Source organism: Schistocerca gregaria, chromosome 5, assembly GCF_023897955.1.
Source record: "Schistocerca gregaria isolate iqSchGreg1 chromosome 5, iqSchGreg1.2, whole genome shotgun sequence".
Classification (NCBI taxonomy): Eukaryota; Metazoa; Arthropoda; class Insecta; order Orthoptera; family Acrididae; genus Schistocerca; species Schistocerca gregaria.
In genome coordinates this window covers 492,326,514-492,349,832 of record NC_064924.1, presented here as the reverse complement: position 1 = coordinate 492,349,832, position 23,319 = coordinate 492,326,514, and the positions used below count along the sequence as shown (strand labels likewise).

The following is a 23,319-nucleotide window of genomic DNA, read 5'->3' as shown; positions in this document are numbered from 1 at the left end:
TTCGAACAGGGAGGCCTCAACACATGTTAGAAAAAGGCCTAGAGTCAAACCATCACGTAAGATGTAAGGTCGCTTAATGATGCTACAGGGGCACCAAATTTCAGCACAATTCTGCCCAATGCCACCGTGCATGTGTCACCTGATAGGGAGGCCATCACACCTAGCCTTACGCACATTTCATCGCTTTGTTTGTGATCGAGGTCAGAAACATGATGCCCAGCATTGAAATCACATAGTTTTCTTGTAGGTGGTCGATGAGAACATTTCAGACACACCACTACTCAGTATCAACATGGAAAGGCCTCAGGCGGTGGTATAATGAATCTGTTCCTTCACTTGGGACGTTGACACCTGATATTTTGTGCTTGACGACCTTTGACACTGCTCCCCCATACTAACCCACCCACCCACACACATTTCACTAGTGATACAACATTGAAAGGAATCAAGCATAATGTGTAGCTCAGATTAGAGATGTTAAAATATCACAATATTCTCATAGCAGTACAGTGAAAAATAATAAATACTGTTAGTACATTGCATCAGAATATCAGGGGATTAAAAACAAAGTAGATGACCTCCTTTTTTGTTTGGAAGATTTAGAAACAAAGACTGGAATAGATGTACTATGCCAGTCTGAACATCATACAGTCACAGATATGGAAAAATAAATGTAAGTGGACATAAGATTTCAGCACATGTAAGTAGAGATGATATGGAAAAAGGAGGAGTAGCCATATAGGTTAAAAGCTATCACAGTGTGAAAAACTTAGAAATAAAAAAATGTTTATAGCAACACATAGAAGCAAGTGCCTGTGAACTTCAACTAAATAATGGTAATTTTATAGTTTTTGTAACTGTGTATAGGTCCCCACTGGGAAATTTTCAAGATGGCGCCTAGTGTAGATCGGGAGTATGTTAGTCCCGTACAACAGTTAAAAAATAACGAGGAAAAGTGTTCGATATGCAACAAATTCTGTGTGTATTATGACAGTACATGTATGCCATGTTATATTATCGCAAAAGTAGACGCCAAAAAAAACCTGGTAACAGAAAAATGTTATTATCAGGCATCTCGTGCAGCAAGCACTTCCAACTCATTCGTGGGAAATGGTGAACTGTGATACAACATGCCATTGCAAGAAACGTGTTGTAAAAGGTATAATGTGCTTAAATTGTAAAACGGTTTTTCATTATTCGTGTGTTAATGTCAATCCTAAAAGGAAACTATGGTTCTGCAATAGCTGTTTCAAAGGAGACTTAGGCCAAAAACCTAATATGAGAAACACCAAAGACGAAGTTATCAGTGCTCTACTGGAAGAGTTTTCAGTTATAAAACATCACGAACACGAACAGTATGAAAAAGAAGCAAAGAGGCCTAGCGTTTTACCTCAAGATAATGTAACCTTTGTTAATAACAGTTCTGTTGTTTATGTTTGTAGAAAGTGCGGGAAAAACACAAACAGTGGTGTAACCTGTTGCGAGTGCGAAAGAAAACATCAGTCTAAAACTCCCGACCATGTTCCAAAACTTTATATTTTAGGCGATAGCCACAGCCGCGTTATTGTCTCACGCATAAATAAAGCTTCAAATGTGAAATCGGCGAGCTTTGTAAAGCCTGGGGCGCCCCTCTGAGAAATAAGAAAACTAGTTTTTTCTGAAGAAATAAGAAATCTGTCTTCGAAAGATTTTGTTGTCCTCTTTGGTGGATCTAATGACATTTATCAAAATGATACATCTAAAGCCTGCTGCGAATTAAACAAGTGTTTATCTGAACTAAGTCATACAAACGTTATCCTCATAAATATACCACAAGGTACGAGTTGATATCCTGGTCACGTGTAAACAAGGAAATTAGTGCCATCAATGAAATTTTTTCCAGTATATGCAAACAATATAGAAATGTTTCTGTTGTTAATATTAATACCATTGGACGCAGATTCCACACTACTCACGGGCTGCACTTAAATTGCCTTGGAAAGAAACTTGTTACATTAAAGCTAATGGAAATTATTCAGAGACTGCAATACTTACCAACAACATCATCAGTGGTATCTGTATCATCATCACAGAAATTATCTCTAGGAATGACTAATGCAGAATCAGATACAGTAACAGAAAATGCAGCAGAAGTACCCAAAGAAGCAATACTAACAGAAGTAGAATCAACAACAGCGTCAGAAGAACCACGTTCAGTAACAGCAGAAGTAATTCCTCCAGCATTAGAACCAGCTCCTACAGCAGTAACACCATCTCCCTCACCAGCAGTAGCAGCACAAACTTCTCCACCAGCAATAGCAGAAGAAACACCATCAGCAACAACAGAAGCAACTCCTCCAGCAGTAGAACCAGTTCCTATAGCAGCAGCACCATCTCCCACACCAGCAGTAGCAGAACCAACTCCTTTACCAGTAATAGGAGAAACAACTCCTCCACCAGCAGCAACTAAACCAACTTCACCAAGAGCAGAAACAGTACCAGCTCCTCCTCCATCACCTTCAATAGTAGCAGAAAAGAATAGACCAGTCGCAGTAAGTAAAGTATCATATTTGTCTCATGATGAAGTGATACCAAATGATTTGGGAAAACATGTTCCTATAAAACTTGTGGACAGTGAAGTGAAACAAACTTCCATCCGTGTTTCAAACAGACCCAAAAAATTACCAAAGAGAAATGAAGATTTTTTATGGTTTATCCCAATGAAGTCCAAACGCCACCTAACATAGATTCCAGGGCTGAAAAAACAATTAAATGTTCTCCATCGCCCCATAATACTGTACTCCTCCCCTCCTGTGACAGTAACTCTATCTTATTTCTGCACTTAAATGTCAGGTCTCTGAAAAATAAAGCTGATGAGCTTGGTATACTATTAAAAAGTAACAAAAGAATGATTTTATGTCCAAACGAACATTGGTTAAAGGAAGAGGATGTAAAACTGTATATACCATCGGTTTCAGATTAGCTACGTACTACTGCAGACCCGGTGAATCCTATGGGGGTTCATCCATATACACTCCTGGAAATGGAAAAAAGAACACACTGACACCAGTGTGTCAGACCCACCATACTTGCTCCGGACACTGCGAGAGGGCTGTACAAGCAATGATCACACACACGGCACAGCGGACACACCAGGAACCGCGGTGTTGGCCGTCGAATGGCGCTAGATGCGCAGCATTTGTGCACCACCGCCGTCAGTGTCAGCCAGTTTGCCGTGGCATATGGAGCTCCATCGCAGTCTTTAACGCTGGTAGCATGCCGTGACAGTGTGGACGTGAACCGTATGTGCAGTTGACGGACTTTGAGCGAGGGCGTATAGTGGGCATGCGGGAGGCCGGGTGGACGTACCGCTGAATTGCTCAACACGTGGGGCGTGAGGTCTCCACAGTACATCGATGTCGCCAGTGGTCGGCGAAAGATGCACGTGCCAGTCGACCTGGGACCGGACCGCAGCGATGCACGGATGCACGCCAAGACCGTAGGATTCTACGCAGTGCCGTAGGGGACCGCACCGCCACTTCCCAGCAAATTAGGGACACTGTTGCTCCTGGGGTATCGGCGAGGACCATTCGCAACCGTCTCCATGAAGCTGGGCTTCGGTCCTGCACACCGTTAGGCCGTCTACCGCTCACGCCCCAACATAGTGCAGCCCGCCTCCAGTGGTGTCGCGACAGGCGTGAATGGAGGGACGAATGGAGACGTGTCGTCTTCAGCGATGAGAGTCCCTTCTGCCTTGGTTCCAATGATGGTCGTATGCGTGTTTGGCGCCGTGCAGGTGAGCGCCACAATCAGGACTGCATACGACCGAGGCACACAGGGCCAATACCCGGCATCATGGTGTGGGGACCGATCTCCTACACTGGCCGTACACCTCTGGTGATCGTCGAAGGGACACTGAATAGTGCACGGTACATCCAAACCGTCATTGAACCCATCGTTGTACCATTTCTAGACCGGCAAGGGAACTTGCTGTTCCAACAGGACAATGCACGTCCGCATGTATCCCGTGCCACCCAACGTGCTCTAGAAGGTGTAAGTCAACTACCCTGGCCATCAAGATCTCCGGATCTGTCCCCCATTGAGCATGTTTGGGACTGGATGAAGCGTCGTCTCACGCGGTCTGCACGTCCAGCACGAACGCTGGTCCAACTGAGTCGCCAGGTGGAAATGGCATGGCAAGCCGTTCCACAGGACTACATCCAGCATCTGGACGATCGTCTCCATGGGAGAATAGCAGCCTGCATTGCTGCGAAATGTGGATATACACTGTACTAGTGCCGACATTGTGCATGCTCTGTTGCCTGTGTCTATGTGCCTGTGGTTCTGTCAGTGTGATCATGTGATGTATCTGACCCCAGGAATGTGTCAATAATGTTTCCCCTTCCTGGGACAATGAATTCACAGTGTTCTTATTTCAATTTCCAGGAGTGTATATTAGCAATGATCTAGACTTAAGGTTATCTGTTCTTGAAGTTAGTGACCTATGCAATAAAGGTGTTTTTCAAGCAGCTGCTTTTATTATATCTAGTATACAGCTCATAACTGTGTCTTTATATCACACTCCTGAAAGTAATGTAGAACAATTTATAGAACATTTAGAAAAACTTGTGATCAGTATACAAAAATATACTAAATAAAAAATTTTAATCTTTGGGGATCTAAACATAGACATTAGGAAAATGACAGCCAGAAATGTTAATTTAGTAAACATGTTAAGATCCTATAATCTCTTTTGTGCTAATGAAAATCCTACAAGGCATTCCTACTGTCTTGACAATCTAATAACAAATGTGATTTAGAGCTAGGCTTATTTAATGTCGATTACGTGTCAGACCATAGAGGTATATGGGTGAAACTAATTACTAAAAAACCAAAAGAAGACGAGGAACAAACTCAGTGTGTCAGACTATCGACAGATACAAATATTAGCAAGTGTAGAGAAGAACTTAAGTCTATAGATTGGAATACTGTTATACATTCCTCCAGAAATGTTAATGAAGCCTTCAGCACATTCCTCAAAATCATTTCTGAAATCTTCCATGTATGCTGTCCACTGGTTAAAAAACAAGAAAGTTAGGAAACCTAGCCACTCAACTTTACAGAAGTGGTTTTCACCCCAATTACAAAAACTGAGACTATTGGTAATTACTTGTCATGATAAGGTCAAAAGGGGAGCAGTAGATAAAGAAACTTACAAAAACCTGAAAAGAAAATATAGATCTGAAATTAAAATAGCCAAGTGTAAGGCAAATGGTGATTTCATTAGAAAATCACACAATAAATGTAAAGGCTCCATGGAAAGTAATAAAAGCAGAGCTAGGTATGGATATAAACTACAAAGACAACACAAATGCTGCTAACATCACTGCTGATGATTTCAATCACTATTTTGTCAACTCTGCCAATCTTAGCCTTCCAAACCACAGCAACCAGAATTCCAATTCAACGCATACACCTATTTCTCACCCCATATCTGGCAGAAATTTTCAACAAAACATTACAAACATAGTGTCAGCTTGTAAATGGAGAGAAGTACAAGTAACTGATATAATTAAAGCAACCTCTAAATTAGGATACTCTAGATCTGAAGATGTGTATGGCCTGTCAAACTATGTAATTAAAAAAGTTGTAGATCTCATACCATATCCTCTTTGCATACTGATAAACTGGATGCTCTCGAGTGGACACTTTCCAGAATGTCTAAAAAAAAACAGTTGTCATACCATTATACAAAAAGGGTGACAAGTCCTGTATCAATAATTATAGACCAATTTCACTTGTGCCTATTCTCTCAAAAATAATAGAACATTGCATACTGCAGAAAATATGCATACACCTATCAGACAATAATATATTAAATGATTCTCAGTATGGATTTAGGTCAAACTTATCAACAGTCAAAGCAGTTGAAAACCTTATCTCTTTTGTACTAAGCGCATTTGAGTCAGAATTATCTGCGGAAGCCATTTTAATTGACTTGAGTAAGGCTTTCGACTCAGTTAACCACAAATTATTATTAGATAAACTGTGTTGCTATGGAATCAAACACTTGGAACTCTCACTAATTGAATCATACCTCAGCAATAGAAAACAAATAGTAAAGCATAATGACCAACAGTCACAGACTTTAAGTATAAAACGAAGTGTTCCGCAGGGCTCAGTGCTTGGCCCTCTACTATTTATATTGTTTTAAATGACTTTCCGAATAACTTACCCTGTAAATCTATCCTCTATGCTGATGACACAACATTAGCTAATTCTGGAAAGGATATAAACAAATTGAAGGAGGAAAGTGAAGAGTGTCTAAAAATGTCTAATATCTGGTTTAAAGCTAATGACTTATCTATGAACCATGAAAAGACTGTCAAGATAATCTTCAGTTTATCAAACAGTAACACGGAGTTATCACCTGTTAAACTACTAGGAATACACGTTGACTTAAAATTAACTTGGGACACACATACAGATTATGTATGTCGAAAGCTATCACGAGTTATCTACCTAGTAGCCAAACTACACACATGTGTTACACAAGATTTATTGCTTCAGTCATACTATGCCTTCTTTCATTGCCATCTACAATATGGCATTCTTTTATGGGGTAACTCTCCAGGAGCCAAAAAATTTTTCACTTGGCAGAAGAAAGCAATTAGACGTCTTTACGGAATCACTGACAACAAGACCTCATGTAGACCTTATTTTAAAGACTTAAATATTCTCACAGTCCCATCTCTTTACATATATTGTTGCCTATTAAACATAAAAGAAAACTTAAACCACTACACTATAAGGAAATCAGTTCATCAACACAATACTCGACAAACAAATATGATTGATATACCCACAACCAGGGTTAAGAAAACCCAATCTAGCTATGAATACATAGGCACAAAATTATTCAACACTTTATCTGTACAGGCTCAATTAGTTTCAATGGATATTTTCAAAACTAAAACCAAAGTGTGGATGAAGAAAAATACTTTCTACAGTATAGAAGAATTTCAGAATAGTTGTAAAGATGATCTAATTTATTGATAAACTAAGGCTTACTGTTATGTATAGTTATGGATGTAGAGGCAGCTAGCTATAAGCTAATAGGGTACAACACTGTCATTTTTTTCTTCTCCACGTAATATTTTTGTTATATAATGTACAAATAGCTATAATACTTCTGACAACATTAATTGCATGTTAATGCTGATAAAAAAAGGCTTACTGTTATGTATAGATCTAGGTGTAGAGGCTGTTGTAAGCCAATAGTTTGCAACATTGCTATATTTTTACTATGTAATATTTTAGTTTGTATAACATAATGTACAAATAGCTGTAACTCTTCTGACAACATCGATTGCATGTTAATGCTGAAAGATGGATAAAATAAATAAATAAATAAATAAATAAACTATTTCTGAAAAAAAATTGATTCCTTGTTGTGTTATCTATCAGACAAAGGGAAGCAAAATTATTATTTGTAGGGATTTCAATGTAGAATTTCTGAAAGGTAGGAAGAATGATCTTCAAGTAATACTTACTTCTTGCAATATGACGTGAGTTACTGATTTTCCTACTTGTGTAGTACAGGAAAGAAGCGCACTGATAGATAATATTTTCACAGACAAAGATGAATCTGATCAAATAAACATTTATCCTATTAAGAATGGTCTTTCTTCTCATTATCTACACGTAGTTACAGTAGATGACGTAGCTCTGTACAGTAACGGAAAACAGTCCTCCAAAATGGTGCATTCAATTAACTATTTAGTGGTTGCAAATTTTAGGAAAAGCTTCTAGTAGTTAGACTTGGGTGAAGTGTTCAAGGAACCTGACACTAATTTAAAATATAAATTATTTCTAAATTCAATTGTAAGAAACCACCTAAAAAGCCATGGGTTACTAAAGTGATGAAAATGCCTTGTAACTGGGAAAGAGAGCTGAATCTACAGCAGGAAAGAGTAACGACCCAGAAAGAGTCAAATATTATAAAAGCTACTATATTAAGGAAAGTTGTTAAAAGTCCAGAAGTATGTGTATTATGTCTGAGATTAGCAACTCTGAAAATAAAATTAAAACAATTTGGAATATTGTTGAAAGGGAAACAGGTCAACCAAGAGCACAGGAGGACTGTATTACCATCAAACAGAATCAAAAGTTTATTAACAAAATGCCAGACGTTGAAAATAGGATCCAGATGTCCATTAGAAAGGAGAAAGCTGTATATGGAAGAGGCAATACCTATGCAATTTCATAAAGTTGAAATTCTACCCATTGCTCCTCCTGAAGTTAGGAAAAAAATAAACTTGCTCAAAAGTTAAAATCTCACATGGAATTTATGGCATCTCCAACAAAGTACTAAAAGTTTGTTCCCAACAGATAAATAGGATTCTCAGCCACATATTTAATTGCTCACTGAAACACTGCATTTTTTCTGATATACTGCATTATGCTACTGTTAAATCATTGCATAAAAAGGGGGATATATCTCACTTCTGACAGCTTTGTCCAAAATTCTTAAAAAAGTAATGTATTCACGAGTATCTTCACATATTTGTAAAAAGTAAAATAATACAAAAAGCCAGTTTGGCTTTCAGAAAGGCTTTTCAATAGAAAATGCTGCATGTGCTTTCACTGATCAAATATTAAATCAGGGTGTATACGACCCGGGACTTTCTTCACCCGGGAGAAAACCGGGAAAAAGCCGGGAATTGTTTAGAATTCCGTATATTTTTCATTGTTTTAGTTTTCAGTTAAATTTTTGTGATTTTGATTGGTAAGAACCAATACTCTAACAAAAGATATTATTGTAACCCGCTACTGCAGAATAATACTGCAGCAACTAAACATGAACGAGGGAAAAAAGTAAACGATAATGAAACTTAAGTTGCAAAGGAAATGCGCCGTATACACCAACAAAAGACAGTGCTCATACAAGCGTCTGCGTGTGTCAAAGGCTTTGGGAAGACTATGCAATGCTTTATAACAACAAACTGCCTCCGATGAGCGTGACGTGATAACTGTTTAAATTAAATTCGTTTGAGCTGTTGCGGGCGGGCTCTTGCGCATGCGCAGTTGAGTCGCGTATGAGTAATACCTTCTCCCGCTTTTGTTTACAGAAGTGTGGCTGGCCGCCACTATCTAATATTGCCCGAGTTCGGAAATATCATAGATCCGGGACTGATACACAGGGCAGTCTGAGTTGTGATGGGGAGGTGTGTCGTCTCGACGTGACCTGTGTATACGTTCAGTGACTTTATTGTTTCCTCTTCGTTTATGGCTCTCACGTTAAATGAAAACAAAACGGATTTTTGTGATCGGGAGCTATCAAATGAATTAAAATACGTTCGCATAATTACGGAAGGCTAAAATATGTTATTAGTTTCAGATTTTATTTCCACCTTTCTGACAGTGAAGCATTAACTGCCTTGCAGAACAATGAGGTTATTTTTGAATGTTTGCTAAAGAGATTTGGCTTTTATTAATCTTTTCTGCTGAGGCAGTCAATTTATTTGAAACGAAGTGTTTAGTTTCACACTATTGGCTAGTTTTAACTGTTCGCTGTATTTCAAGTACACTTATGGCATTACGCCATAATAAAGAACCGAACATGAGATAATACAGTACGGGTGCTCCAAGAAAATTTACATCCGAATCTGGACAAACGAATGTGCACTTTAAGCTGAGTTATGCATTTTAGTATGGTGCACGACATTTCGATGCTCTTGAAGTATCCCCTGATGTGTTGTTTCTTTTATGACATAATGTAAGATCTTTTAATGTTTTACACGCGGGAATATCGGGCTTCATGCGTCAACGTGGCTGCGCAAGCGCAGTGATGCCTGTTATCTGGCGCTCTCTGCCAACTGCCGAAACGAACCTATTTCTAACAGGACGCGGGAAAATACTGCAAAAGGTGGTTTTAAAAGCGTTACATTCAAAGCAATTTCCTTTTACGCAAGATGAACTATGTGCAAATATTTACGATCAATTTCTTAAATCCCATAGCGTTTGACTCTCATTTAAAAATCAACTCTTTGATGACAAGCCATTAAGAAAAATTTCGAGCACACAAGATCAGAGATTTGTGTTGGTATTAAACATTTTACTGGCACATTTGTGTGATGTGTCTTAAAGTATAACACGCGCAAATAAGATCAACATTATATGTGCAAACTTAGCTTCTCTTGCAGATTATTAATCTTCGAGACCAATATTGTATGTGAATGCTATGTATATTAACTTTTCTTGTTTGTGTGTTCGCGCTACTTAAGAGTGATGTTGCTATTGGCTGACTACATCACGTGTCGCGTACTGTCATCAGCTGATGAGATCACGTGACATGAGCTATGACTGGCTTACAAATGCGCAGCGCAAATCGATTTCAATGCTTCGGGAAAGTAAGATGCGGTGTTTGGTGGACTCCGAATTTATACCTTCTTAATACGAACATATGCAGCGTACATGTTGGTGCACATGAAAGCTCTGGCAAAACGTTTTTTTAGCCCCCCTCCCTGCGTTTCGTTTTATAAAGTGCCAGGAAATTCTACGTCGGTATATGAAACCATAAACAATCAAAAGGACTGGTGAGTTTTACAGTGGCAAGGAAGTGTATACTGTCACTTAACACGGAAAAGTGTATTTTGACCCGGAAGAAACAGTATTTTTAAACGAGAAATCGGGAAAAAAATCCGGAAATTTTTTTCCTTGTCCACGTATACACCCTGAAAATGGTCTGAATAACTGAACATCACCAGCTGGGATTTTCTCCTGTCTGTCAAAGACTTTTGATTGTGTAAATTCTGGTATTCTTCTAGCTAAGCTTAAGTACTGTGGTATGATTGGGACAGTGGACAAATGGTTTAATTCATATTTAACTGGAAGAGTACAGAAGGTTGAAATAAAGAGTTCACATAATGTGTGAAAATCAGCAGATTCCTCAAACTGGCGAGGAATCCAGTATGGGTCAGCACAAGATTCAGTCTTGAGTCACTTATTGTTCTGAAATATGCTAATGATTTAGACTTTATATTCATTAAGATATGAAGCTAGTTCTTTTTGCTGATGATGCAAGTATAGCAATCACACACAACTAGCAAGAATTAGCTGAGGAAACTGAAGATAATGTTTTTCAGAAAATTGGACTCTCATTAAATTTTGGTAGAACACAGTATATACAGTTCATACAGTAAATGGCAAAACACTGTTAATAAACGTAGAATTTTAACAGAAGTCTTTAGTGAAGGCAGAATATTCCAAATTTTTGAGTGTGAGCATTGATGAGAGATTGAATTGGAAGAAACACATTGATGATCTGCTGAAACGTCTGAGTTCAGCTATTTATGCTATCAGGGTTATTGCAAATTTTTGTGATAAATATATAAGTAAATAAGCTTATGATGCCTATTTTCATCACTGCTTTTGTGTGGCATTATATTTCAGGATAATTTATCATTTAGGAAAAAGTTTTCGCTGCACAAAAGCATGTAATCAGAATAATAGCTGGAGCCCAGCCTAGATCATCTTGCAGACATTTATTTATGGAACTAGGTATATTCCCGGTATATATACAGGGTGTTTCACGAATTATGGTCAACAATTCACACATGGAAAGTACACACCAAAAGTAGCTAAGAAGCTCCAGTAAACATGGGTCCACAAATCAACCGTTGTCAATATACAACACATTTTCTGTTGTAGTTCATCAGTTTCTAGGAACTCATGGCATCTCTAAACGTTAAAGTAGGTGTTTGAAATGTTGTCAATGCATCTGAATGCAACATTGAACTCATCTCTGAAATGAGTTGTGAATCCTCTCAGGCAGTCATGGGAAATTCTGTAAACAGTGGACGACTGCTTCGATCCACAAGCGTAATTCCTCAACAGAATTGAGAACATAGACCAGGCTTTTGACATAACCCCACACACAGAAATACATGGGCTTTAGATCTGGAGACATTGGAGGTCATGGCACAGGCCCTATTTTACTTATCCAATGTTGACCATACATCTGAGTTAGAAGCCAAAGCACTCATAAATGAAAAATGCCGGAGCACCATCATGCATGAACCACTTGTGCAGGCATTGGATCAGTGGGACATCACCACGTACATATGGAAGTACATACCACAAAACAGCATATATTGCTGTCTGGTCAGTCTTTGTGGTAGGAAGTGTGGTCCAGTTATGCAATTTCTGAGCAGTCCTGCCCAGACATGCAATGAATAATGCTGCTCATGTCATGATATATGTGTTGCATTAGGACTGACATCAGCTCAAATGTGAAAGTTATGGTAGTTAAAAATACCATCATGGCTACATCCAACCTCATCTGTGCACAGAATACTGCTTAACAGGGGATTCAGAGTACACTGTTGTTGCACCCACTGGCAGAAATTCCCTCGAGGAGAAGTCTGCACTCGCTGGAGATGATACGGGCAGAGTACTTGCCAATGTAAAATGCTATTACTCAGTAGACACACTTAGGTAGCAATCCTCCTTTCCGAAGTACTTGGACGTTTGTGTACAATGCGTAATACCCTTTTCTCAACATCAGGTGTTATGGATCTGGGTCACTCTTCTCGTGCAAGGTGTGCAAAACACCCAGTTTCTGTAAGGCATGGATGTAACTGGCTAAATGTATGCCTGTCAGGCTGTGTGAGAGAGGAAAAGCTTCTTCATACAATCACGCAGCCTCAAGGGCACTGCAGTTAGCTTTGCCATATGTGAAGTGCATGTCAGTGTATTCTTCTAGTGTAATCTCTGCCCTGATGCCTTCACGTTTGTAATTGATTGTGAGGTTGGTATGGCACAGTGCACAGAAGGGGGAGAGGGAAGTAATTGTGCATGCATAAACAAACAGATAGTCGATCCCAAACCTTGAGATACAAACGTAAATACTGTGGTATCCAGGGGCATTTACAGTTAGTTCCAAACTCTAATTAATAGGACACCTCAGCAAGGGTTGATTTGCGTACCCATGTATATTGGAGCATTTTAGTAAAGTTTGGCCTGTGCTTTCCATAACTGGCACAGAAAGGGGTGAATTATGCTACCACAAAAATCTTTGGTAATCTACCAAATAATATCAAAAGTCTGACAGGTAACCAATCAACACTTAAAAAGAAATTAAAAGATTTCTGAATAACAAGTCCTTATACTCAATAGATGAACTTTTCAACATAAATTAGTAATCTTAAAAGAGAGATAGAGAGGGAGAACTCAAATTATGGAATTATGGCAGGCAATGTCAAACTAATGGGTTGCACATAGTTATAAACTAATATTAATTTAATCTAATCTTTCAACATTTCCCTAATGACATTGTGGGCCTGCAATCTCACTGAACGTGATCACATCTCTTTGGAGTATAAAGTGACTGCAATGTTTGCTCTGGTGTACAGGGTGAATCCACTAGGGACCATTAAACCAATTCAATGAAATATGAATGCAATCTGAAGCAACAAAAGATGTTTATGCTTTCTTAGCCCTTGACTCCCTCAGTTTGGCAACACCTTTAGTGCCACTTGTGTACCTTTGTTGAACACTTTATAAATTTATCTGTACAGAGACAGCCTGTTGGTGATTACTAAGCATGAGCATGACAGACACCCGTTTTGACATTCCTTAGATTTCACTTGGGGACAGCAGCCAGAAGTTCAGAAACATAGTGCCAGTCAGCTCAGCAGTGTTTAGACAACTGTTCACACAAGCATATAGTAATCAGTGACTGGCTATCTCTGTACAGGTACATTTTTAAAGTGCTCAACAAAGGTAAGTGGATGGCACAGCAGGCTCTGCCAAACTGAGGGAGTTATTACCAGAGGATCCTAGTTGTTCCACCCAGTATACAATACAAGGGATGGTTTCACTGACATGCTTCATGCAATTCCATGGAATCTTCCTGTGTCGATCCTGAGTGGTGTTGTGTCTGAAATGTTTTCCTTATCCACCCAAAAGAAAACCACATGATTTCACCACTGTGTGGTTCTACCTTCAACACAGTGGCGTCAAAAGAAATGGTGAAATGTGGTCATAAGTGAGTGTAATGACCTTCATATCATATGACACCTCCACAATGATGTTGGGCAGAATTGCAATGACATTTGGTGTAACACCTCATTTGAGCTTTGCCAACCCCCCTCCGATCCACCTCATATTCTATTTTTTTTTTTTTTCATATGTGAACACTTTGCTGTTTGAAGCATTGCTGATCCTGAGGGTGATGTCACAGGATGCCACACTATTGCACCATTACAAAAGGTCATTGTAGGCACCTTTGAGCCAAATTTCAAACTCCTATGTCACACTGGGAGACAAGTATTGGGCTTTGAAAAAAAGATCCTTTAATTGTATTGTGCGGTGGATTAAGGTAGAGCTGTTTGGAGCTTGAATGGAATATAGAGTAATAAATGAGGAACTGCAGCTTTGAATCAGGTTCAAGAGATACTGGTATACTCCAGTAGCTCATTTGGAAGAGCACTGCCAGCAAAAGGCAGATGTCTAGGACTGATTTCCAATTTGGAACACAATTTTACCTTGTAGCCAATGATTACCACAGGGTGTGTTCCACTAAGAGTGAAAGAATTTCATCCCCCAGTATCATTATGTCCATATGGAAACTGGTTTGCTAAGTGATTTATGTATGCTTTAAACAGTTAGTGTATTTAGTTCCTTTCCAGGTTTCAAGTTATTTTCTTTGTCTCTATCTTCCTTAGTTTGTTTATTTATTCATTAATGTACTATTTAAACAGCATTTTGTGGATTCTTATAACTAGTCTTCTGACTTTCATTTATATAACCAGAAGATAAACAAAAAATTAAAAAGGAAAAGAAACTAAAATACTTATCATCAACTAGTGCAATTGCCAAAGCTCCATAAAGCTTTGTTCCTGTGTAGTTTCACACATTTCATACAATTTTCTTACTCTTCCAGAAGATTGTTAATGAAAGTCTGATTGTGTTTTTGTGTGTAATACTAATGAGACAGATTTCATGTAGTCCGTGAAATATTTGGGGTATTTTATTCTTATTTTAAAAATGCTAAATGTTTCATGGAGTGTCTGTAAAAACTGCACTTGGTCTCATCCACTTCCAACCACAGCATTCATAAATGAAGTTGCCTCTTTACTAATACACTAGACTTTTGCTAATCTGGCCATTCCTGGCACATAAGGGTGCTGGATTAATGGAAGCACCGGACTGTTGAGTCCCTGAAATTTATTTTATTCATTTATTTTAAAACATAGGGGATATAGTGTACTGTGCTTCTTAAACTGAAGAATACTATTTTAAAACATAGAGGATATACTTTATTAAATCCAAAAATACATTAATTTTCAAAGTGTATTCTGTAATCATTATACAGTCATACCACTCACTATGAAGCATGTCACTAATTTTCAAGTGTTGTAATGGTGCTACACGACGATGGCATTCTTTATCACGCAACCACTTTACAAGAATTACCTTGGTACTGCATGTATCTGGTTATGGTGTAATGTGCTCCAGGAAGACCTCAGCAGCTTCAGCACCAGCAGTGTGAGAAATCTTCATGCTCTCTCCTCTTGTGTCCTCTTCTTCAGCACTTTCATCATTACTTTTTTGCACACTTTTGATTATTTCTTCATCTGTTAAAGTTTGGTCCACATCACAGTTTTCCTCATTCAGCCACTTAGTAACATCTTCATCATCAATTTCTTCTCCTCCTGGAACGTTGTGGAACGTGTCAGTGTACAAAGTAATTGATAATTCCGAATTGACTGGCTCATCGCTGTCACTCACGACTGGATCCAACTCGGCATCAATGGATGGCCATAATTTTCTCCAGCTCTTCATTATGGTAGCGCTCTCCACTTTATCCCAAGCTTGAGCTGCTTGGAAAATTACATCAGGTTTGTTAATTGCCTTCAGCATAGTCTCAATAGAGTTGTTTTCACTTTCGTTCAGCAAGGAGATGAGAAGTGAATGTCGATAATGATGTTTAACTGATCCCCAAATTCCCTAGTCCATGGGCTGAATTAGGGCTGTTACATTGGGTGCTTGTATATCATTGGACTTTAGAGAAAGAATCTGAAGGATGACTGGAAGCTTTTCCTTTTTTTTAGCTCTTTTCTCACTGCTGGTACAAATGTTTCATGGAACCATTGAGAGAATATTTATCTGTCCATACACGCTTTCTTCTGAGTGCAGTACTGCACTGGTGGAGTATTTATGTCAGTGTGTTGAAAACAATGTGGATGTTGGGATTTTCCAATCACCATAAGCAGTATTTTATGACTCCCATTTGCATTACAACATGCCGTTAATGTTACATACTGTTTCTCTTGCTTGAAACAACGAGCTTCCTTCTCGTTCTTGGCAGCTAATGTGTTTGAAGGTAGCATCTTGTAAAAGAGCCCTGTTTCATCAGCATTATGCAAAGCATCAGTAGTTAGATTTTCTTCCTCTATTATCTTTTGTATCTTGCTTACAGGACCATCAGCATATTTATTGTTAGCGGATTTCCCCTATGACTATCAGCTGCTGAATGCCATGTCATTTTTTCCAATTTGATAGCAAACCTTTGCTCACTGCAAACAAGTTACTACCACCAAACTGTTTGTTAAATACACTGCTTTTCCCTTTATAATAGGGCCACTGACTGGAATTCCTTTACTCTGTTGTTGTATGAAACATCTATAAACAGCTACGTCCAGTTCTTCGTTTTCACTCTTTCGCATAACCTTCTGTTTTCCCAACTCATTATCGGTTTGTGTTGGGTACTGTCAAATAACATCTTCTTTCTTTTTGATATCATAAATACACTCCTGGAAATTGAAATAAGAACACTGTGAATTCATTGTCCCAGGAAGGGGAAACTTTATTGACACATTCCTGGGGTCAGATACATCACATGATCACACTGACAGAACCACAGGCACATAGACACAGGCAACAGAGCATGCACAATGTCGGCACTAGTACAGTGTATATCCACATTTCGCAGAAATGCAGGCTGCTATTCTCCCATGGAGACGATCATAGAGATGCTGGATGTAGTCATGTGTAACGGCTTGCCATGCCATTTCCACCTGGCCCCTCAGTTGGACCAGCGTTCGTGCTGGACGTGCAGACTGCGTGAGACGACGCTTCATCCAGTCCCAAACATGCTCAATGGGGGACAGATCCAGAGATCTTGCTGGCCAGGGTAGTTGACTTACACCTTCTAGAGCACGTTGGGTGGCACGGGATACATGCGGACGTGCATTGTCCTGTTGGAACAGCAAGTTCCCTTGCCGGTCTAGGAATGGTAGAACGATGGGTTCGATGACGGTTTGGATGTACCGTGCACTATTCAGTGTCCCCTCGATGATCACCAGAGGTGTACGGCCAGTGTAGGAGATTGCTCCCCACACCATGATGCCGGGTGTTGGCCCTGTGTGCCTCGGTCGTATGCAGTCCTGATTGTGGCGCTCACCTGCACGGCGCCAAACTCGCATATGACCATCATTGGCACCAAGGCAGAAGCGACTCTCATTGCTGAAGACGACACGTCTCCATTCGTCCCTCCATTCACGCCTGTCGCGACACCACTGGAGGCGGGCTGCACGATGTTGCGGCGTAAGCGGAAGACGGCCTAACGGTGTGCGGGACCGTAGCCCAGCTTCATGCAGACGGTTGCGAATGGTCCTCGCCGATACCCCAGGAGCAACAGTGTCCCTAATTTGCTGGGAAGTGGCGGTGCGGTCCCCTACGGCACTGCGTAGGATCCTACGGTCTTGGCGTGCATCCATGCGTCTCTGCGGTCCGGTCCCAGGTCGACGGGCACGTGCACCTTCCGCCAACCACTGGCGACAACATCGATGTACTGTGGAGACCTCACGCCCCACGTGTTGAGCAATTCGGCGGTACGTCCCCCCGGCCTCCCGCATGCCCACTATACGCCCTCGCTCAAGGTCCGTCAACTGCACATACGGTTCACGTCCACGCTGTCGTGGCATGCTACCAGTGTTAAAGACTGCGATGGAGCTCCGTATGCCACGGCAAACTGGCTGATACTGACGGCGGCGGTGCACAAATGCTGCGCAGCTAGCGCCATTCAACGGCCAACATCGTGGTTCCTGGTGTGTCCGCTGTGCCGTGCATGTGATCATTGCTTGTACAGCCCTCTCGCAGTTTCCGGAGCAAGTATGGTGGGTCTGACACACCAGTGTCAATGTGTTCTTTTTTCCATTTCCAGGAGTGTAGTTGCTCATACAACATTTAATTCAGCATCAATGGCTTTCTGCGAAGAACCTCAATTTAAAATTTCGAGTTTCTGCTTGAGGTCTAGCATAACATGTTTCCTTTTAGAAGGCATGATTCCGAACTGTAAAGAAAGCCACAATTTCAGTACAGTATATAAAGCATTGTTGCACATGATAATTCATTGTGCACATGTTTTTGGATGTGTGCTGGATTACTGAGAGGCTGAACTACTGAGGGCTGGATTAGTGTGAGTCTAGTGTTTTTTGGTGTCCATTAGTCAATCAATTGCTTCCAATACATTAATTGAAATTTTGTTCTCTGTTCTCATATAAAATTCACATGATTTTCTTCTGAAACTCAATGTTGACCTCTGCCTTATTACTGACCCTCTCCTAACTGCAGTAGGCCTTCTTGTCAGGCTCAACAACAAACAAAAAGATTGCAATGGAAGACCCATTCCCCTTTACAGCCTAGAATGTCATAAAAATGTATTATTTTTGGTTGTAGACTGGCTACATGATGCATAAACAGAGTTGCCAAGGGATATTTCTCAGAATTGACCCATTTGTCTTTCTCACAAGCATACTGGATTTTAATGATGTAGAGCAAAATATGTGTTTCATTAAAGTTAGCAGAAGATTAATTTAAGTGGTAATTTTTGGTTTGAGATATAAATATTAAAAATTACAATGAAAGACAGTTGTGTTAAAAGATTTTTTGTGATTGTTTTTCAACATTTACAGCTTGAAGTTAGAATTAAGAGTCCATCAATTTATAATAAAAAAATCAAACACACTGTTATATCATTGAATAACTTATATTCCTTATAGTCGACAAATGGATAAATCTAGTGTGGGTGTCACTAGACAAATGTCTGGAATACCGTAAAAGAACATAGCCTAATGGAAGTACTTTATAGAGGCAAGAGAATAAAACCCGCTCACTTAGGCAATACAGAAGTGTTACTAGGGTGTGCGGATAGGGAACCTATGTACATAGCTGAAAATACAGAAGCAAACTGGGAATATTTCTGTTCAACTTTATGTATTAGAAAATATAACATGCCCAACTGTACACAGTAATGGAGCTCTGAATTGCACTGAGAAGGCAAATACAACAAACAAATCAAAGGCTAGGCTGTGATGCTTACAAAGAAATGATGCAAACAAACACTATACTGATAATAGAAAATATGTATTACTTCTACAAGAATGAAATTTGTTGTTTCAAAATATGCTTCTAAGAGAATACAGTCTCACATAAGTAAAAATAGAAAAGGTTGAAACAGTACAGATAACTGAAACATAATACAGAATAAAGAAGGAAACAATGTAGAGACTTAAAAGGAGTACTAATACTTGTAAACAGTACTGTGCGGAGGTAGCAAACAAATTCATAAATAACTGTAATTCAGAAGTTAAAAGATAACACAACATCCCCCCTGTGAGAAAATGGCTCTTGTTGTTCCAAATACAAATATTACAGATAGAAAAAATGATCCTTCCTCCCTTTCCAGTGACCTTTCTCCTGTCAATACTGGCTCATGACTGGCACAATCTGTCCCCAATTTCGTGGAGAACCAACTACATCTGTTCTGCTCATTCCCTCCTCCATCCCCCCCCCCACCTCCCACCCCTAGGGAAGGAATCAGTGTACACCTTTTACCCCTTCTGTCTACAGCTAGTGTAATCCCACAATCAAATGTAACATAGTTTTTGAAAATGTTTGTGCATTATGTATGTGGGGGCAGATTTGGGAATCAGCACAGCATTTACTTAGATGGATATGGAAAGCCCCCTAAAAACCATTTCCTGACAGAATGGCGTTTTGGTCTCCATTGTTAATCCATGAGGTGGATTCAATCTCCTCACATCTGAGAAGCATGCATGTTAATGTGCTCTGTTATCTGGGTAGCAAAACCAGTACATAGTCTGAACTGCAAAAACACTTTAAAAGTGGACTGTATATCTACTCAGAAAATTAAGCATTGTCCTCGTGCTTGCCACTATCAGTGTCATATCAAAAATAAATGAAACTGTAATGCGACATATATTAGTATATGTTATAGAAAAGAAAAGCACTTTAAATGAGACACACTATGGTACAAGCAAGCAAGACCTGCGAACATAACAATAGGAGACTGTTTAATTTGTACTGCAGAAACTTTACTAGAAAAAAAGAAAAATTGTAGTTGAGACAAGTGCTCAATGTCTGCAGGAATTTGACCTACCACTGCTAATCATGTGCAGCACTGCTGACAGCTGTGGCACATCCTAATGCCCATGTCCCCAGAGTTGTGAACAGACTCTGCTGAGGAAGGGAGTTCCTCTATCACTGCTGAATAGAGCCCATTGATGCAATTTTTTGGCCATGTAGTCTCTTCAGAAGGTTTGTCAATAGATACAGAGAGGATAATTTTCCAGCACCTTCTGATATAACTAAGTTACATGTTTTGTCTGGATTGCAAATTTAGTTTGCGTGTTTACTCCTGGGATTGTGCAAAAGGCAGCTCCTCTCATTCTACTGAGGAAGAAAGGCATAAAATCATGTGGATCAATTCTCAGAAAGTGAATTATTTTTATAATGTGGCAGCTTTTTCATCTCAAATAAATAATTAATGCAATGAAAAGTTGTTTTGTTCAGCTTTTACCCTGTGGTTTGGTTAAAAATGATAATTATGTGAAGATGAAATTGTGGTGTAATTGAGGCAGCATGCCCACTCACCTGAAATCATCATGTGGCTGGCATGGGCAGGCAAGAGGAACTGTATTATGAGTTACATCTACATCTACATCTACATGACTACTCTGCAATTCACATTTAAGTGCTTGGCAGAGGGTTCATCGAACCACAATCATACTATCTCTCTATTATTCCACTCCCGAACAGCGAGCGGAAAAAACGAACACCTAAACCTTTCTGTTCGAGCTCTGATTTCTCTTATTTTGTTTTGATGATCATTCCTACCTATGTAGGTTGGGCTCAACAAAATATTTTCGCATTCGGAAGAGAAAGTTGGTGACTGAAATTTAGTAAAAATGTCTCGCCGCGACGAAAAACGTCTATGCTGTAATGACTTCCATCCCAACTCATGTATCATATCTGCCACACTCTCTCCCCTATAACGTGATAATACAAAACGAGCTGCCCTTTTTTGCACCCTTTCGATGTCCTCTGTCAATCCCACCTGGTAAGGATCCCACACCGCGCAGCAATATTCTAACAAAGGACGAACGAGTGTAGTGTAAGCTGTCTCTTTAGTGGACTTGTTGCATCTTCTAAGTGTCCTGCCAATGAAACGCAACCTTTGGCTCGCCTTCCCGACAATATTATCTATGTGGTCCTTCCAACTGAAGTTGTTCGTAATTTTAACACCCAGGTACTTAGTTGAATTGACAGCCTTGAGAATTGTACTATTTATCGAGTAATCAAATTCCAACGGATTTCTTTTGGAACTCATGTGGATCATCTCACACTTTTCGTTATTTAGCGTCAATTGCCACCTGACACACCATACAGCAATCTTTTCTAAATCGCTTTGCAACTGATACTGGTCTTTGGATGACCTTACTAGACGGTAAATTACAGCATCATCTGCGAACAATCTAAGAGAACTGCTCAGATTGTCACCCAGGTCATTTATATAGATCAGGAACAGCAGAGGTCCCAGGACGCTTCCCTGGGGAACACCTGATATCACTTCAGTTTTACTCGATGATTTGCCGTCTATTACTACGAACTGCGACCTTCCTGACAGGAAATCACGAATCCAGTCGCACAACTGAGACGATACCCCATAGCTCCGCAGATTGATTAGAAGTCGCTTGTGAGGAACGGTGTCAAAAGCTTTCCGGAAATCTAGAAATACGGAATCAACTTGAGATCCCCTGTCGATAGTGGCCATTACTTCGTGCGAATAAAGAGCTAGCTGCGTTGCACAAGAGCGATGTTTTCTGAAGCCATGCTGATTACGTGTCAATAGATCGTTCCCTTCGAGGTGATTCATAATGTTTGAATACCGTATATGCTCCAAAACCCTACTGCAAACCGACGTCAATGATATAGGTCTGTAGTTAAATGGATTACTCCTCTACCCTTCTTGAACACTGGTGCGACCTGCGCAATTTTCCAATCTGTAGGTACAGATCTATCGGTGAGCGGACGGTTGTATATGAGTGCTAAGTAGGGAGCTATAGTATCAGCGTAATCTGAAATGAACCTAATCGGTATACAATCTGGACCTGAAGACTTGCCCATATCAAGCGATTTGAGTTGCTTCGCAACCCCTAAGGTATCTACTTCTAAGAAACTCATGCTAGCAGATGTTCGTGTTTCAAATTCTGGAATATTCCATTCGTATTCCCTGGTGAAGGAATTTCGGAAAACTGCGTTCAATAACTCCGCTTTAGCGGCACAGTCGTCGGTAACAGTACCATCGGCACTGCGCAGCGAAGGTATTGACTGCGGCTTGCCGCTTGTGTACTTTACATACGACCAGAATTTCTTCGGATTTTCTACCAAATTTCGAGACAATGTTTCGTTGTGGAACCTATTAAAGGCATCTCGCATCGAAGTACGTGCCAAATTTCGCGCGTCTGTAAATTTTAGCCCATCTTCGGGATTTCGCGTTCTTCTGAACTTCGCATGCTTTTTCCGTTGCCTCTGCAACAGCGTTCGGACCTTTTTTGTTTACCACGGGGGATCCGTTCCATCTCTTACCAATTTATGAGGTATGAATATCTCAATTGCTGTTGCTACTATATCTTTGAATTTGAGCCACATCTCGTCTACATTCGCATAGTCAGTTTGGAAGGAATGGAAATTGTCTTTTAGGAAGGCTTCTAGTGACACTTTATCCGCTTTTTTAAAGAAAATTATTTTGCGTTTGTTTCTGATGGATTTGGAAGAAATGGTATTGAGCCTAGCTACAACGACCTTGTGATCACTAATCCCTGTATCAGTCATGATGCTCTCTATCAGCTCTGGATTGTTTGTGGCTAAGAGGTCAAGTGTGTTTTCGCAACCATTTACAATTCGCGTGGGTTCGTGGACTAACTGCTCGAAATAATTTTCGGAGAAAGCATTTAGGACAATCTCGGA

At 39.9% G+C, this 23,319-nt stretch overlaps 1 protein-coding gene across 5 annotated transcripts in view; it reads right to left on the bottom strand.

Moving 5' to 3' along the window:
* The window catches only part of LOC126272719 (zip homologous protein 2-like), a 136,967-nt gene that overhangs the window by 19,729 nt on the left and 93,919 nt on the right, over nt 1-23,319 (bottom strand). The window lies entirely within an intron of this gene.